Source organism: Geotrypetes seraphini, chromosome 2 (assembly GCF_902459505.1).
Source record: "Geotrypetes seraphini chromosome 2, aGeoSer1.1, whole genome shotgun sequence".
In the NCBI taxonomy this organism is placed as follows: Eukaryota; Metazoa; Chordata; class Amphibia; order Gymnophiona; family Dermophiidae; genus Geotrypetes; species Geotrypetes seraphini.
In genome coordinates this window covers 245,250,658-245,268,588 of record NC_047085.1, presented here as the reverse complement: position 1 = coordinate 245,268,588, position 17,931 = coordinate 245,250,658, and the positions used below count along the sequence as shown (strand labels likewise).

General features: G+C 40.6%; 1 protein-coding gene across 4 annotated transcripts in view; it reads left to right on the top strand.

The window, feature by feature from the left end:
• CDH12 (cadherin 12) overlaps positions 1-17,931 on the top strand; it is a 799,528-nt gene that overhangs the window by 156,457 nt on the left and 625,140 nt on the right. For all 4 annotated transcript variants that reach the window (XM_033935287.1, XM_033935284.1, XM_033935288.1 and 1 more), the window contains one exon: positions 15,893-16,051. The gene's annotated coding sequence lies outside the window, so the exon portion shown is untranslated. The remainder of the gene's footprint in view (positions 1-15,892; positions 16,052-17,931) is intronic.

The window sequence follows — 17,931 nt, the reverse complement described above, 5'->3', positions numbered from 1 at the left end:
AGAGTCGGGGAGGGCGAAAGGAGAGTCGGGGTGGCCAGAGGAGAGTCGGGCAGCATGCGCGTTATATGCCTGAGCGCGGTATAGAAAAGTTTTTGTACATATCATCGTGATTTCTGCGCGCTATACCCCTGTGCGCGTTTTACAATGGTGCGCGTTATATCCGCGAAAATACGGTAAGTCCATGAGTACTTTTACCTATGAGCTTTTGAGTCTCAACCAATGATCCTCACAAAGGCTTTTGCTTTGATTACTGCCCTAGAAAAAAAAAAAATCCCAAAGAGATTGTGCCTGCTTTCTCTGAGTATAATTCTCCCACACAGTTCTGATTCTAGAAAACAACATGATTGTTCTACGGTATTCCCTGCCCACTTCTTCCTTCGAGTATTACCTCTACATTCCACAGATAAACATATGCATATTGTTCAAAAGCACACGTGCTTTTATCCTCTGACTTGGTGAGAAATATTCAAGGAGTCAACTTCTCTGGGTTGTCAGATTGATGCCCAGAAGTAATATCTAGATTATGCAGCCGCTTGCTTTTTACAGCTGCTGTTTTAGAATATACAAATTATTTGAGGTACTTCAGGTTCATGCATAACCACAGGGAATGGTGCTGGATAGTTTCTATGCGCAAAAGAAGAATGGGATCTGGGGATGATTGCATCTCATAATCATAAAAGGGCCAAATAGATACAGCTGATAAGAGGATAGAAATAGCTATGGGTGCATAGGGAGAGGAGTGGCCAGCAGAAAAAAATAAAGTGATATTGCCTCTCTATAGTCTAATGAGAAGTCATTTGGAGAACTTTCTACTAGAGAATGACACAGGGACAAATTTGTCCCCATCCCCACAGGAACTCAATTTCTCCATCCTGTCCCTGTGACCTTTGTCACTATCCCTGTCCCTAACCCATTCCTGTAAGCTCTGCTTTAACTGCACAAGCCTCAAATATTTATGATTTTAAAGTGTTTGAGGCTTGTGCAGATGAGGACAAAGCTTGCAGGAATGGGGCAGAGACAGGAAAAGATTTCGCTGGGATGGGACGGGAAAATGAGTTCCTGCAGGGACAAGGAAAATTTTTTCCCCATGTAATTCTCTACTGTCTACCTTTCTGGTAACCTTACCTTCAAGAGGATATGAGCCCAATGGAGTTGGTTTACAACAGGAGTTTTCAGCTCAGTCCTCAACACACCATGGTTAGATAACAAACTTATTATTTGAGACGTACCGGGACAAAAGGAAAAAGGGAAGAACTACAATCTTGAAAGTAAAGGGTGTACAAGGAGAAGACAATAGGGAATGGGGGAATAAAGCACAGGTTTATCATTTCTATTGCACTACTTGATGTACCAGGTAATCCAAATAAGAAATTAGGGGTTTTTAAAATTTTTTATGGAAATTATTCTTTTTTACTTTATTTAGTTTTTAATGCCAACAAAAAGTGCAATACAATTTATATACAAACTAGTCTTATAGCCCGTTACATTAACGGGTGCTAGAATATATGTCTGTCTGTCTTTCTTTCTTTCTGTCTCTCTCCCTCCTGCTGTCTGTCTTTCTTTCTGACTCTCTCCCTCCCGCTGTCTATCTTTCTTTCTTTCTATCTGTCTCTCTCCCTGCCCCCTATGTAGCAGCAGCATTCCCTCCCCCCTCCATTTCTCTGTGCAGCAGCATTTCCCTCCCCCCACCCCACTTCTCTGGGCATCAGCAGCATTCTCCCCCCCACTTCCCTGTGCAGCAGCCGCAGCAGCAGCATTCCCTCCCCCTCCATTTCCATGTGTAGCAGCATTTCCCACCCCCCACCCCAGTTCCCTGTGCAGCAGCAACAACATTTCCTTCTCCACCACTTTCCTGTGCAGCAGCCACAGCAGCATTCCCTCCCCCTCCATTTTCCTGTGCAGCAGCATTTCCCACCCCCCACCCCAGTTCCCTGTGCAGCAGCAACAGCATTTCCTTCTCCCCCACTTTCCTGTGCAGCAGCCACAGCAGCATTCCCTCCCCCTCCATTTCCCTGTGCAGCAGCATTTCTCACTCCCCACCCCAGTTCCCTGTGCAGCAGCAACAGCATTTCCTTCTCCCCCACTTTCCTGTGCAGCAGCCACAGCAGCATTCCCTCCCCCTCCATTTCCCTGTGCAGCAGCATTTCCCTCCCCATCCCACTTCCCTGTGCAACAGCAGCAGCAGTATTTCCCTCCCCCTCCACTTCTCTGTGCAGCATTAGCATTTCCCTCCCCCCCACTACCCTGTGCAGAAGCTGAAGCAGCATTCCCTCTCCCTCCATTTCCCTGTCCAGCAGCATTTCCCTCCCCCCACCCCATTTTTCAGCAGCAGCAGTATTTCCCTCCCCCTCCACTTCTCTGTGCAGCAGCAGCGGTATTTCCCTCCCCCTCCATGTTCCTGTGCATCAGCAGCAGCATTTTCCCCTACCCCCCTATCTGTGGTCTGGCCTGCTCCCTTAGTCCCTTGCCGCTTATCCCCCTTCCCTTCCCGCAGTCTGTCCGCCTCCCTTAGTCCCTTGCCAGAGTTTATTTTTAAGTTTAAAGGTGCCGCGGTGGCTCCTCTCACGATCGCCACCTGCGTCGGAAGCCTTCTCTGACGTGGCTGGGCGTGAAGTATAAGGGAGCTGGCAAGACCGCACATCACCTTGGGGTCTGTGAGAGGACTGCTATATGCGCGCATGTACACTCCTGCAGGCCACGGACCTACAGATCACGGATCAGGGATCACGCAGGTAAGAGTGCACATGTGTGCTTAGCGTTTTATTATAGTAGATAATGATAATTAACCAAGCACTTATAATCAATCAGTATCTATACAAAAGATAAAAATTCCCTCCCCCATCCATCATTGCCATCAGGAATAATACCAAAACAAAAGATATACCCCCTCCCGCTCCCAAACCCTGGATGTATGGGTGAAAAAACAACAGAAAATAAAGATAAAGGACAACTATAGCAAATCTACAAAAGATGTCAATGGAAATGATTCAAACAAGATGGTTATGAAACAAGTCAATATGAGGTTAAGAGCTAAAAGGACCTCAAAAAGGTGAAAGTTTAGCCTGTATTTGAATAGAGCTCAGTCACATGATGTATAGATTCAGGAAGTCTCGTATAGGTGTACAGCACATCAAGATGGAAGGAATAGCATTTAGAATTGGCAGTGGAGGAGAAGGGTACAGAGAAGTGTGACTTGCCCGAAGAATAGATTTTCAGGGAGGGGTGTAGGGAAAGAAGAGACAAGAGAGATACCAAGGAACCGCAGAATGAAATGCACTTGTAAATCAGCAAGAGGTTTTTGAACCGTATGCATACATATACCAGAGGCGTGACTTCAGAAGAGGGATTAAGTGAGCATAGTGACATTTGTTGAAGATACATCTGTTGTGAAGCAGAATTTTGAAAATATTGAAGGGAAGAGAGATATTTTGGAGCAGGGCCATGATATTCCCACTAGAAGTCACAGCATCCAATTCTATTATAAAGCCACTAGGAGGCAGGAGCAAATGGGGTTTGATCCTGCTCCCATCACCCCACTGGACCACAAGGGAGTAAAGTAGGTCCAGGAAACTTCCACTAACTGAGTGAGGGAGAAGGCTGGTCCATGTGTCGTTGGGAAGAGACTGAAGCTGGTACAGGAAAGTTAGAAAGGAGATCAAAGCTTGCTAGGGAGGGAGGGCAGGCCATTGTATTTTGCAGGCTGGTACCTGGATTTTATGTTGGCACTGACTGATATTTTGTACCAGTACCTGCATAGCTAACCAGAAAAAAGTTAGGAATGTATTTATGTGATCCTACGTGCCTGGTTAGTTATGCAGATGCCAGTTCCGAACGTTGCCAGCATCTATATAATTCTTGGCTCTACCCCCTGTAATGCTTCTGGCCTGCCCATTTGGGGCATGATAAGTGAATGTCAATATTCAATGCACTGTGCTGTTAAATGCCGCTGAGTATAAGCAGTTTAAACAACACGACATAACCCCTGCTGAAGAAATTAAAAAAAAAAAAAAGATTAGTGTGTGAGTGGCATGCGCTGGCAGGCAAAGTACCACAAAATAGTTTAGAACGTTTTGCTGTAGGCTTTTTCTCATGTGCTTAGCCCACATTAGGGCTCAGTGCACTTTAGTGAAAGGGCCGCTTTTTTTCCTTTCCCCTTATCGATTAGTGAGCTCACATTCATGCTTTGACGCTGCCATTGGGTCTGATATTGAATAATTCTATCATATATTGCCTTTAGTTCTGCTATAGTAATGGAACAAAAGTGCCACATATGCAATGATATTGATTTTTTTCCTTTGTTATCGGCTTCAGTTCAGTAGAACAAAGAGGGATTATAAGGTCATCCAGAATGTCTGTGTCTGCTGAAGTTAGTGTTTTAGGGCTCCTTTTACAAAGGCGCGCTAGCGGTTTAACGCGCCCTAAACCGCCGGCCGCGCTACCACCTCCTCTTGAGCAGATGGTAGTTTTTTGGCCAGTGCGGGGGTTAGCGCATGATTAAAAGTTGTGCGCGCTAAACCCGCTAGCGTGGCTTTGTAAAAGGAGCCCTTAATGTATATGTCCCTCACGAAACTTTAAAATGGTAAGACCAAACTGTACCAACCTTCAATGTTTCAGTGTTAGATAGTAAAGTGGGGACAGGAGAAGAAAATATTATTCATTTTCTTTTTTTTTCTTTTTTTTTACATTTATAGACTATATCGGTACATATATTGGGAATCTCACATCTTCATAAAAAAAAAGAAAAGCTACCTTACAAAGGGGTCCTTTTACTAAGCTATGGCAATAAGTGGCCTTAGCATGTCTTTATGTGGATTTTGTTAAACAGCAAAAGAAGAAAAAACCAGCAATTCCATAACGATTGGCGAACCAAAACAATAAGAAACTGTGGAATGGATGTTCTTAGCGCAAGATTTCTTTTTTTATTGAGAGTTGTTGTTAAAAGTACAAAAACAAAAACAATCCACATATGTGCTAGATAAGCTGGACCCAACATGGTCCGTGTTTCAATATAAACAGTACGTTTTCCTCAGGGGTCCTGCAAATGTTATTGTAAATGGGAATACAAAAGATTGACATTATGATGGGTTGATGGATGTTGTGGTGAAATCCCAAATGCTAATATCTCCTAAAATGGGTGACATGGATAAATATATGGACATAAAGAGAAAGAGATAAAATGTGAATAATAGGTGACTTTGAGGGAATAGATGGTGTCAAGTGAATCCAAATGAGTGTTATAAGTTGAACCTTAAATGAAATACAGGTGATGAAGATACAATAATGTGATCAGGGAGGAAACTTGATTTATTACATAAATATTGAAGATGATGTATGTAACAATGAATGGATACAAATGAAAACAGTACAGAGATGTAAGAATGGATGTATGTCTAATAATATGATACGAACCTAATTTTTTCTGGTGGAGTTGGGTGCAGTACGGTGCCAACGCATGCCTCTGTTCTGATACCCTGATGGAGTAATCCTGAAACATCAGTTGTTGATGGCCCTCATATGAAACAGATCCCTTTGCTTGGTCAAAAGCAGGTGCTTAGCTGCAAAATTGAGTATGCGGCCGATCACAGGTCTTGGCCATTTGTCTCCCTCACGACACACCCTGATCTGGTGCGCCCGTTCCACCAGTAAGGGCCCACTGCTAAGCCTCTCGACTTCAATGGGTGGAGGACCAGGTGTCGGCACATGACGACCGTGCTGTAGCGCTGGAGGCTGGAGCCCAGGCCCTGGAGGATCGGTGCCGTAAATTGGAGGATTGGGCGGAGGATCTTGAGAACCATAGCCGCCAAAATAACATCCGGCTCATACCTAATGTTTTCAATAGGAATATAAAAAACAAATGTGGATAATCAGGGATCAACATGAATCTTGAGGATATAAAATTAAGGAAAAATCATATTAAATTTAAAAAGGCACAGAAAATTAGAGAATTATAAAACTCATAAGATAATTTTTTAAATTATGATTGTGTTTAAAAACTTAAAATCACAAAAAAGTAATGAGCCAAATAATGAATGAGGATAATAGCTTGTCTAATTCAAAGCGACAATTAGAAAAACATAGAGATGATAGTGTGACTGATAGATGGATGGGATCTTCTAAAAGTTCAAGAATAACTGCAACATGAGATAAAAGGCGACCAATGCACGCTGCAGATTAGCGCGCGCTGCCCTCCCCGCTACGCATAAAAACTAGCACCAGCTCAATGGTGGCATTAGCATCTAGCGCACGTGGCAATGCTGCGCGCGCTAAGCTCGCGCTAAAACCGCTAGTGCAGCTTAGTAAAAGGAGCCCTAAGTCTTCTGGTCAGACTGTTGGCCTTGCCTAATTTTAATGTGATGATCGATTGTATCTAAATGTTGAGGTTGGTCACCAATAGCATGGATCATATTAAACAATGGATAACAATGAAAAACTAAGGTTGGTGATAGATAAATGCCGGGGTAAATAGAATGGAGCATTATCTTAAATGGAGGGGTACCCTATAGTGTTACTAAACACAAAGAACACGCCAAATGGATCAAGTCAAGCGTGTCTAATATTGATTTTTACTGCATGCTGACATTTTTACTGTAGCAATAAAATGATCAATTTTTTATGTTGTCTTTATCGTGTGGCCATTAAAAAATTTTTCAACCCCCCCTTTTTATGAAGCCGTGTTAGCCTTTTCTTTATTGCTGACTGCAGCGGTAAAAATTCTGACACTATGAAAGGGGGGGAGAGACTGGCTGATGGAAGTATAATTAGTGGTGGGGGATCATGATAAAGGGATTACATTCAGTCCTATGGTTGCTTTAATGACAGACCCAGAGCATCAGGCCATGGCTTTGAGGCTCAATGCTTCCAAGCAAATGGAATAATGTTGCTTGCCAGGTGGCTAACAAGCAGAGTTATTTATTTACCACTGAGATACCACAGGTTGCTCACTTCCATGGTAAATCAAGGTGCAGTAAAAGCATACCTTTTACAAAACCTTGACAACTTCCCCAAGAGTGAATTAATCAGTCTTATCAGCACAGACCAAATAGCTTCTAGGGAAATGTCTAACAGTGTCAGCAGAGATGAAAGAGACATGGCAGAAGAAGTTATTCTAGGCAATAAAGTCACCTCTGATTTACTCCTAGTGAACTCAGAGTCCATAACTGTCATAGGGTTTTCTAAAATTCCTTTCTCAATTTGGGATCCGGTCATCCTGCTCAGCCTGCCAACACACTCCTTCCTCAAACGCTGACTTATCTCCTCATGTTGCCAATGATGATCTCATTGGATCACACTTCAACAGCAAAGGGGCACTAGGAAACACCTTTGCATCTCAGTTGAAGCGTCTCTGAGGAGGGGGTGCACAGCTAAAAAGGTGTTCAGCAACTGCACTAGCAAGAAGTAGATTGTTCAATCTGATTAAAAGTTCCCTTCAAATCAGGCCGTGTTGCAAAATTACTGATGTCTTCTGACTGGGTCTGCAGGTTTTGATCAAGAGAATCTCTGTCTGAAACATTTGACTTCCATATAGCAGAGTGCTTTATCATCATTATTGTCATTATCATCTGCAACAGAAGTAGCACTTCTAATTCATCACTTGCATTTTCATCTTTATCTTCATTATCATCAATTACAGAGAAGTCTTTCATAAAGTTGGAATCTTTGTTCTAACAAATGTTTGCATGATGGAAAACTCTGAATATCTTCAAGAACCAGAGCCAGATTAAGGCATAAGCAAACTAGGCACTTGCCTTAGGCCCAAAAGTTTAGGTGTAGGGAGCCTTGGATTGCCATCTGTCTGGATTTTTTATTTTAGGATTCCACAAATATGTAAATCACCAGGCTCGAATGATGGTTAAAGTGTCTGGATATCTTTCACAATTTAGACCTCTGCAGTTCTCTTATCCTCCCCACCCCCCTTCCAGGCAGAGAGTACGATAGGATCCACCCAATGGGGAGCTTCTAAGGCTATATTCAGAGAACAGCAACATTTAAGATGAGATGATCCATTGTTTGTGTGATGAGGTTTGCAATAGTAAAATCCTCTTCCAGGTTTTGCTCTTTCATTTAATTTACCCCACCCCTTTTTTTTTTCAAAACTGTGCAAGAGATTTTTAGTGCTAGCTAGCACACTGAATGCTCTGCGCTGCTCCGACGCTCATAATTGAAAGCTGCCTAAGTCCTTGGATGGTACAGGTAGGATATCAAATTAATAAATAATAATAATATGCCCACCCAATTTGGCTAACAGTCCACCCAAAATTTGAGGTCTGGATATGCCTTTGGTTATGCCATTGATACTCTGGTCTGTAACTGTCATTGTATAACGGCAGTTATGCCTTGAATCTGCACCTAATGTTTAGTGCGCTGCATAGGATTAGGGGGGACAGATTTACTAGATAGAACCCAAAAAGTACAACTCTCTGGAAAACTCTTCCCTATCCTTCTTCCACTCCTTCACTTTATGGATAGCATAAGGCTGGTTGGAATGATTTCAGTCTGACACTGTGGCCTTGTTACTAACGTGCATTAAGTATTTAACACAAGGGTTGCTACACAGTAAAAGCTAGCGCACAACTATTTAATTGGGATTTACGTTAGTTTGTTTTTATGTTAGGGAGCATGGCATGGACAGATAACACAGGTCAACACATCATTTTCATCAGAGTTAATGTTGGATGGGTTTTGTAGCATTTTTCATACTGATTTCAAATCTGTGTTTAGTTTTTCACTAGCAGGTCACATTTTTGTAATGAGGTTCATTATATATAATTATAATCGTTAATTGGGAGATATATCATGCATTTATAGGATGAACATATAAGGAGGGTTAACAACAGTTGTCTTTGTTTTTTTATGCTACAGATGGTGATTAATATCAGTCTTTATCATGCCAAGACATTGTACTAATCATCCAGATAGTTTCCGTTACGTCTGTGGTTCATTCACAACAAAAACACAACGTTACCCAATTACCGTAGATCTGATGAAGGTATACAAATTGTACTTTGGTTGTCCACTGGGTGACCAGGATAAGTCTTGGGTGCTACATATCATCTGTACCAGTTGTTCCAATGGACTTTGTGACTGGCTCAATTGACGAAAGGCAGCGATATCCTTTGCAATCCCAATGATATGGAGGGAATCGCAAGACCATATTAAATATTGCTACTTTTGCCTTGTGAACACTAGTGGATTTTCAGCTAAAACTAAGTACAAAATTATATATCCTACTCTGGATTCTGCTATTAGGCCTGTTCCTCATAATGACTCACTGCCTGTCTCTGTACCTCCAAAAGATGGACTTGCTTCTGTGGAACATGATGAGGAATATGATGCTGATGTAGCAGCTGGTCACAATCCAGAATTATCTGATCCTGATGATGTGAATAATGAAGATTCAGAATCAGAGACATTTACACAAGCTGAGCTCAATGATCTTATTTGTGATATAAATCTTTCAGAAGAAAAAGCAGAACTTCTTGCTTCAAGGCTTAAGCAAAAGATGCTAATATAATTAATTAATAAAAAAGGAATCATAACTTAACAACATTCTTCACTGTAAATGGCTCATTGTGCTTTTCTCATGACATCAATGGGCTCTTCAACAGTTTGTCACAAGTTCATTGTCCAGATTAATGGCGTCTCTTCATTGATTCTTCACTGAGAAACTTGAAGGCAGTATTACTGCATAACGGAAATTCCAAACCAAGTATACTAATTGCGCATTCTGCTCATCTAAAGGAGTCTTATGTGAATATGAAAAATTTATTAGAAGCATTCAGTTATAAAAACACACCAGTGGAACATCTGTGGTGATCTGAAGGTCATTGGCATGCTAATGGGAATGCAAGGAGGATTCACTAAATACTGCTGTTTCCTGTGCTTCTGGGATAGCTGAACATTATGTCAAACGTGTCTGGTAGCTGAGGGATACCTATAACCCAGGGACAATCAGTGTGAAATTTATGCTATCGTGGATCCTCATAAAATATTTCTTTCACCTCTTCATATCAAGCTGGGGTTGATGAAGAACCTGGTAAATGCCATGGGTAAATCAAACTCGCCAGGTTTTCAATGTCTTGTTAAGAAATTTCAAAAAATTAGTACTGCATAACTGAAGGAAAGGATATTTATAGGCCCACAGATCAAGTCCTTTATGCAGGATGAAGATTTTAACCAATCACTGCAGTTGAGCTTGGAAGGCATTCAAGTGGTTAGTGGAAAACTTTCTGGGCAACCATAAGTCTCCATACATGGAAGGAGTTCAGAATCTCCTTGACTCATATCAGAAACTTGGCTGTCACATGTCATTAAAAATACACTTTTTGCACTCACATCTTTACTTTTTTCTGTAAAATCTTGGTATGGTGAGTGACGGGCAATAATTTTTCACCAGGACATTCAGTTAATGGAGCATTGCTACCAAGGTTTCTGGAATGAGAGTATGATGGCTGGATGTTGTGCTGTGACACAACTTACAAAAGAAATCATACTCAAAGCATTTTTGAAGAAATATTGGTTGCTAAGTGATACAGTCCAATATAATTATGCTATGCTGTGTGCTTATTTGACTTTGGACCAAAGATACTGCATCATTTCTTTAAGTTGATGCTGCAATTCTTAGAACCCTATATGCTGAAACACTATAAACTAACATTAGTAATAACTTTAAAAGTTTATGTGACTGAAAAAAACTAATAACAGATCTGAAATCAATGTGAAAAACTGATATAAAAAATGTGCTGTGCTGTCAGATGACTCCAAAATTTTTTTTTTGTTGCTTTGTGTAATGGGTGTGGAAATGATAGGCAGAGGCACTTAGTGCAGTTAATGTGGGACCCTCTTACTGTCTCCTAAACAGGAGGCCCAAAGGGGTAAATTCTAAAACCGGCTCCTAAACTTAGACACCATGACCCATACCGATGCCTTAGTTAACTGAAGAACATCGCTAGAAATGGCAAAAAATGGCTAAGTTGAAGAGCCTACCAGCACCTAATTAAAAGGCGTTGGAATCACCCCCATGTAGGCACTCGAGGCCGCCAAATGCCAGAGTAGCTCTGGCATTAGGGGGCCTAAAGCGCCTATATAGGCAAGATTCATACAAAGAAAGGTGCCAGAAATGTAGGCCCAGAAAACCCTGGCCTACATTTCTGATGCCTATCTTTTCCACACGATCATTGGCCACATTTAAGACAACTGCCGGTATCGGCACCAATTACAGAATCCAGCCCTAAATATCTCAGCCTTAATCAGGTTATGACACTAATGCAGAACCTGCATATGAAAATGCTGGTTCCAGTCCAGTGGCTGCTGCATAAAATTTGCACCTACTACACAGTAAAATCCCACATTAAGTTACAGTAACTGCAAATTTTGCTCACCTTAGTAAAAGGGCGCCTAACTTGTCCTACATCCTTGTCAATCAGGCCTTCACCCTAGCCATTCCACATAAATTATCATTACTTCTCAGCTTAATGATTTATACTTTGCCTTTAATCAAGACAGTGCAGTCCTTTTGATCTCTTTGTTGTTGTTTTCAAGATCTCATTATTCTTTTCTGACCTCTCCTTCCAGGTCTCTCTTCCTTCTTTCAAATCAGATCATCTCCCACTCCCTTACAGTGTCCCACAGGGTTCCATGCTTTCACCCCTTCTCTTTAACATCTTGTTGAGCCCTTCAGCATTCTTGATCCAGACTTTTTCCACTAAATTTTATTTTTACACTGACAATACTCTCCTTGTCATCATTCAAAATACCACAAGTCCGAACCTGACCAACCTACAATCTACTCTCAGTGCCACTGGTGGCTTGTTAACCTCTAAAAATTTCCTGCTGATTTCAGCAAAGCAATTGAAGTAAAACCAGGATATCTGAATTCTTTTTCTGGAGCCATATGCTTCCTCCTCCAAATTCCAAAGATTTAGTCTGTTACACTTACTCAGGTTGATTCTATGAAATACTTCAGTCTGATATTTGATTCTCAGCTTTAATTTTGCTCCCATATCTCTGCTGCTGTCAGATCATGTTTCTTCTCCTTCCTAACATTTACCTTAATTTTTACTCCATAAGACACACTTTTTCCCCCAAAAAAGTGGGTGGAAATATGGGTGCGACTTATGAAGCGAATGCCAGGCGATTTCTCTCATCAATCCTCCGATGCTTACCGGGTTGAGGGCGGAGCATTGTGGGGGTTGTGCATCAACGGAGGAGACTCATCTTAATGGAGGAGATGAGCAGATAGTGATGTGAGGGAGGTAAGGGCATGGCGCTTGTGGACACCAAGCGTGAGCTCTGCTCTTTCCACTCCGATTGCCTTGTTCAGTGAGGGCCTGCCTCCCACCTCCAGTCCGAGAAGGGGGAGAAGAATGAGCGCTAGGCCCCCCAGGTAAAACACTGGCAGCTTGTTCAGTGTGTTCCATCCTGCCCCCTTTCCTGTATCAAGAGGTGGAGGGGTAAATAGCATCGGTAGCAGAGATGGCCACGTTCACGGGGGGTGGAGCTGTACCTCCTCTAAATATCCGTGGCCCCATCGGCCCTACAGCATGAGGAGAGTCCTTTTGGTTCTGCTCTCCTGCTGTGCTTCGGCTCTTTGGACTCTGCCCAATGGTGGCGTTGTTTCCTCGCCACTGGTCTCACCTGCTCAGAGTCTGCCGCAAAAGAACCTTGGCAAATTGGCTCCATTGGGAGCGATTGACTCTTTCACCCTTCAGCTGTTCCTTTGCTGGCAATGGCAGTCTTGACTCTACTCCCTCTCCTCAGAAGCCTGGAGTCTATGGGGCCCGACATTAGGAGATCTTCTGTGGCCAGCCTACCATCCTGTCTTCTAAGATTGAATGACTGTCACTTTCTATTATACCTCCCTCTCAGGTATTTTGCTTTAATACCTGTTATTTTTTTATTTTATCTTTCATTCTTGTAATATATAGTTTGTACTACTACTTCTTAGGCACTCTAGCTATATTGTAATCCTAATTTTTTTTACTTATTACCATTGTTAAAATTATATTTTTCTTTTTGTTGTACTTATATTTTTATAACTACATCGAACCAAAAGGAATTTTGTGGTGTATAAAGTTTAATGTTATGTTAAAAATGATGATTGATGGAGGGGAGCTGGGATGGAATTTAAAGGTGCCGGGGGGAGGGGGGGGGCTTGGAATGGAATTGAAAGGTGCCAAGTATATATTAGTATACAATTTGGTTCAGAATGTTTTTTTCTTGTTTTCCTCCTCTAAATCTAGGGTACGTGTTATGGTCAGGTGCGTCTTATGGAGCGAAAAATACTATTTTCTAAGATGCTACAGTATTTGGATGATACCACTTGTGTTACCTTTCTTCAATTACTCATTACTACATATCTTGACTATTGTAATGCAGGTCTGCCACTTTCCCTCACAAATGATAGAAACATCTGCTGCCATTGCTATATTAAATACATTGATAAGAACATAAGAACATAGGAATAGTCTTACAAGGTCCATCAAGCCCAGTAGCCCATTCTCACGGTGGCCAATCCAGGTCATTAGTACCTAGCCAAAACCCAAAGAGTAGCAACATTCCATGCTACCAATTCAGGGCAAGCCGTGGCTTGCCCTGTCTTCTCAATAACAGACTATGGACTTTTTCTATAGGAAATTGTCCAAACCTTTCTTAAAACCAGCTACACTATCCGCTCTTACCATAACCTCTGGCAATGTGTTCTAGAGCTTAATTATTATCTAGGTGAAAAAAATATTTCCTCCTACTGGTTTAAAAATTATTTCCCTGTAACTTCAAGTGTCCCCTAGTCTTTGTAATTTTTGACGGAGTGAAAAATCGATCCACATGTACCTGTTCTACTCCACTCAGGATTTTGTAGATTTCAATCATATCTCCCCTCAACCGTCTCTTTTTCAAGCTGAAAAGCCCAAGCCTTTTTAGTCTTTCCTCATACGAGAGAAATGCCATCCCTTTATCATCTTGGTTCTTCTTTGAACCTTTTCTAGTGCCGCTATATATTTCTTGAGATAAGGAGACTAGAATTGAATGCAATACTCTACATGAGGTCGTACCACGGAGCAATACAGAGGCATTATAACATTATTAGCCATGTTAAGCATCCTTTTTAAAATAATTCCTAGAATCTTGTTTGCTTTTTTGGCCACTACCACACATTGAGCAGAAGGTTTTATCGTATTGTCTACAATGACACCCAGATTCTTTTCTTGGGCGCTAACCCCCAACGTGGAACCTAGCATCTGGTAACTGTGATTAGGGTTATTCTTCCCAATGTGCATCACTTTGCATTTGTCCACATTAAATTTCATCTGCCACTTGGATGCCCAGTCTTCCAATTTTCTAAGGTCTGCCTGCAATTTTTCACAATCTGCATAAGTTAGAACAGTTTAGTGTTATCTGCTAATTTAATCACCTCACTCGTCGTTCCAATTTCCAGATCATTTATAAATAAGTTAAATAGCACCGGTTCCAGTACAGATCCATGTGGCACTCCACTGCTTACTCACTTCCATTGCGAAAAATGACCATTTAACCCTACCCTCTGTTTTCTATTCGATAACCAATTCCTAATCCACATCTGAACTTTGCCACCTATCCCATGACTCTTTATTTTTTCAGGAGCCTCTCATGAGGAACTTTGTCAAAATCTTTCTGAAAATCTAGATACACTACATCAACCTGCTCGCCTTTATCCACATGTTTGTTCACACCTTCAAAGAAGTCAAGCAAATTGGTGAGGCAAGATCTCCCTCGGCTGAACCCATGCTGACCCTGTCTCAATAAATCATCTTTGTCTACGTGTTCCACAGTTTTAGTTTTTGTAATTGTTTCCACCATTTTGCCCGGCACTGAAGTCAGGCTTACCAGTCTGTAATTTCCCGGATCTCCCCTGGAACCCTTTTTAAAAATAGGCTTAACATTAGCTACTCTCCAATCTTCAGGTACTACAGACGATTTTAGCAACAGGTTATAGATCACTAACAGCAGGTCAGCAATTTCATGTTTGAGTTCTCTTAGTATCCTGGGATGAATTTTTCTGATAAGGCGTCCTACTTAAGGGTCATATTGGACCCTCAGCTTATTTTTCAACCACATGTACAGAATGTTATTAAGAAAACTTACTTTAAATTACGAATGCTAAATAAGCTTTGATTGTATTTGTCTAAGTGTTATTTGAGTTATGTTGTTCAATCAGCTATGATTGCAGGGTTGGACTATTGCATTGTTATGATTCTGGGGTTGCCAGGAACATGCATGTTGCTTTACAAGTGGCATAGAACTCCATAATATGTTTGTTAAGTGGGAATAATAGATTTGAGCATGTTTACCATACACTTTATAGCAATGTATTAGTTATCTATGGAGTATAAACTGCTATTGATGGTGTATTTGAGTCTCAATCAAATATCACCTGAGTGCTTGCAAGACTGTTTGGTATCTTATGTACTTTCAAGAACCCTGCACTCCTTAGCTCAATCTGGACTGATTGTTCCTACTCAGAAATGCTTGCACTATGAATCCATAAGGAAAAGTTTGTTTTCATGTGCTGGACCATCAGAGTGAAATAGACTTCCAGCGTATCTTCAGCAACAAAAAGATTTGCATTGATTTAAGAAAATGTTGAAAAATATATTTTCTGTCAGATGAAATTTGCCACTTAGCATATAGTTTTTGACTGAAGTATTGACTTTTTATCTCCTTTTACAGCACTTTTTGAGATGTCTTGATAGTTTATGAATGAAATACTTGTATGTTATAATTTGTCAAGTGTTTTAATATGTATGTAATATTTGTAATCCACTTTGGATAAAAGCAGAATAGAAATAATAAACTATAAACTATATAAGAGAAACACTGCTCACCTCCTCTCTCATGCTTTTTTTTTTTTTTTTTTTAGGCAATAGTCCAATTGTACAACTGAAGCATGAACAGACTTATTGAGATGAGGACACGGATAGTGGATGCTGTATAACTGACAGAAAGCAAGCTTTTAGAAAATCTGAAATCTGCTCCTGAAACAGCACAGATGAATTAAATCAGATTGAAGACAATTCAGGTAGGATATGTGCATTTGCAAATGTTGTAGAGGTTAAAACCGATGCTTCAAAATTATGATTTTTGTAGTGTGGTAGAAGCATTAATTGTAAGTAGGGTAGACTACTGCAATGCATTGTTTTAGGGAGTTGCAAAAGTGAAGATGAGGGCGTGCAGCGGCTTATTCTGCAGCAAGGTTAATTGCCGGTACGACCAAAATGGCTCACATAACACCAATTTTAAAGCAGCTACACTGGCTGCCAAACCAACAAAGAATGCACTATAAAATTATGTCAATAGTACATCAGATACTATATCCCCTAATGTTTTGCAAGGACTTTTTGAAATTTATCGTCCTAGAAGGTGTTTGAGGTCAGAACATAGTATGAAATTAAGTTTATGTGCTAGGATGACAATCTCTCATTCCCGAATTGTTTTTAAGTGTCGCTAAGCATGCATTAGTGCTTACCTCTGCTTAGTAAACGGGCCTCTTAAGTAAATTTTTTTTTATTATTGTTGTTTTTATAATTTATATTCTGCAGACCCTACAATTCTATGCGGATTACAAATTATTCAAGTACTCAAGCATTTTTCCCAAATTGTCATGGCGGGCTCCCACTCTATCTAACCTAATATTTATTGCCAATTTTTTTTCAGTCGCATCTGACTTTTGCAGTTAAAAAGTAACCCCTCCTTTTACAAAACCACTCAAGAGGTTTATAGCATCAGCTGGCATACACTGTAGTCATAAGAAGGCCGTGATAATTTTGGATGGGCCTGAGCCTAAAATGGATGGGCCCAGACCCACCCGTGGCTACACCACTTGGCATAACTGCACTTAAGCACTATTTTATATCTTGATGCCTAAGTGTTGTAGCATGTAACTGCAAGGGAGTCATTAATGTGGGAGAGGCATGAATGAGTCATGGTCATTCTGTTTCAGCGCATTATTTTTATAGAATACTGTCAGGTGCTGCATTTACTTCAGCCATAAAGCAGGTGTAAGTGCATCATTGTCTACTTTAGCCAGTATTCTGTAACAGCTTTGTACACAGATTTGCGTTATAGAACATTAGCTTAATGCTCAGCTTTTCGGTGTTTAACTTGTAATACTCTGTATAGAATTGGTCCTTACATGTTTAGTGTAGATTTTCTAAAAAGCAGGCCTAAAATGAACAGATAGTGGTGGCAGCACTAGGTGGCTAAAACATTTACTGTATTTAGTTCAGCTAACTATGAGAACATATCTACAAAGAGTCAACATTTTTAGATGCCAAAACGCAGCACATTGAATGTGAATTCTATAAAAGCAGTGGGGCACCTGTATTCTGTTACAGAACACTAGCAGAATCTTTTTATTTTTTTTCTGTTTTCTCTATGTTTTGCTTGAATTTAATTTCTTCAGATTATTTTTTTCAAACTTAGATTAACATAACAATCATTTCAGAATAATTGTTCCCTAATTGAAAAAAAATATCTGCATTTCATTACAATACATAAAACGTATAATTCATGCTTCCTAATATTTTCTGCTGGTTGGAGACACACATGTACCATTATTGAGAAAAGTAGCGAGACCTAAGGGAATTAGGACATCAAGGAGGACTTACAAATTATTATCCTATGCAGTTTTTCATACAAAAAAGGAGTGGAAACAAAGAAGGGTATACCAGTTGAATTATCCAGCTAAGTCATGGTGCAGAGGTGAAAACTGTCAACAAGCTGAGCAAAGCTAAAAGAGGGATTGTCCTCTATCAAGGTTACAATTCAAGTCATCAATTACTTTCCCCTCACAGTTTTTATTCTGTTGATAGATCTAAATCTGGACCGATTGTGTTCTTTAATAATGTCTGGAACTTGGAAACCACCATTTCTTCAATCAGTTTAGACAGGCATGAAAAA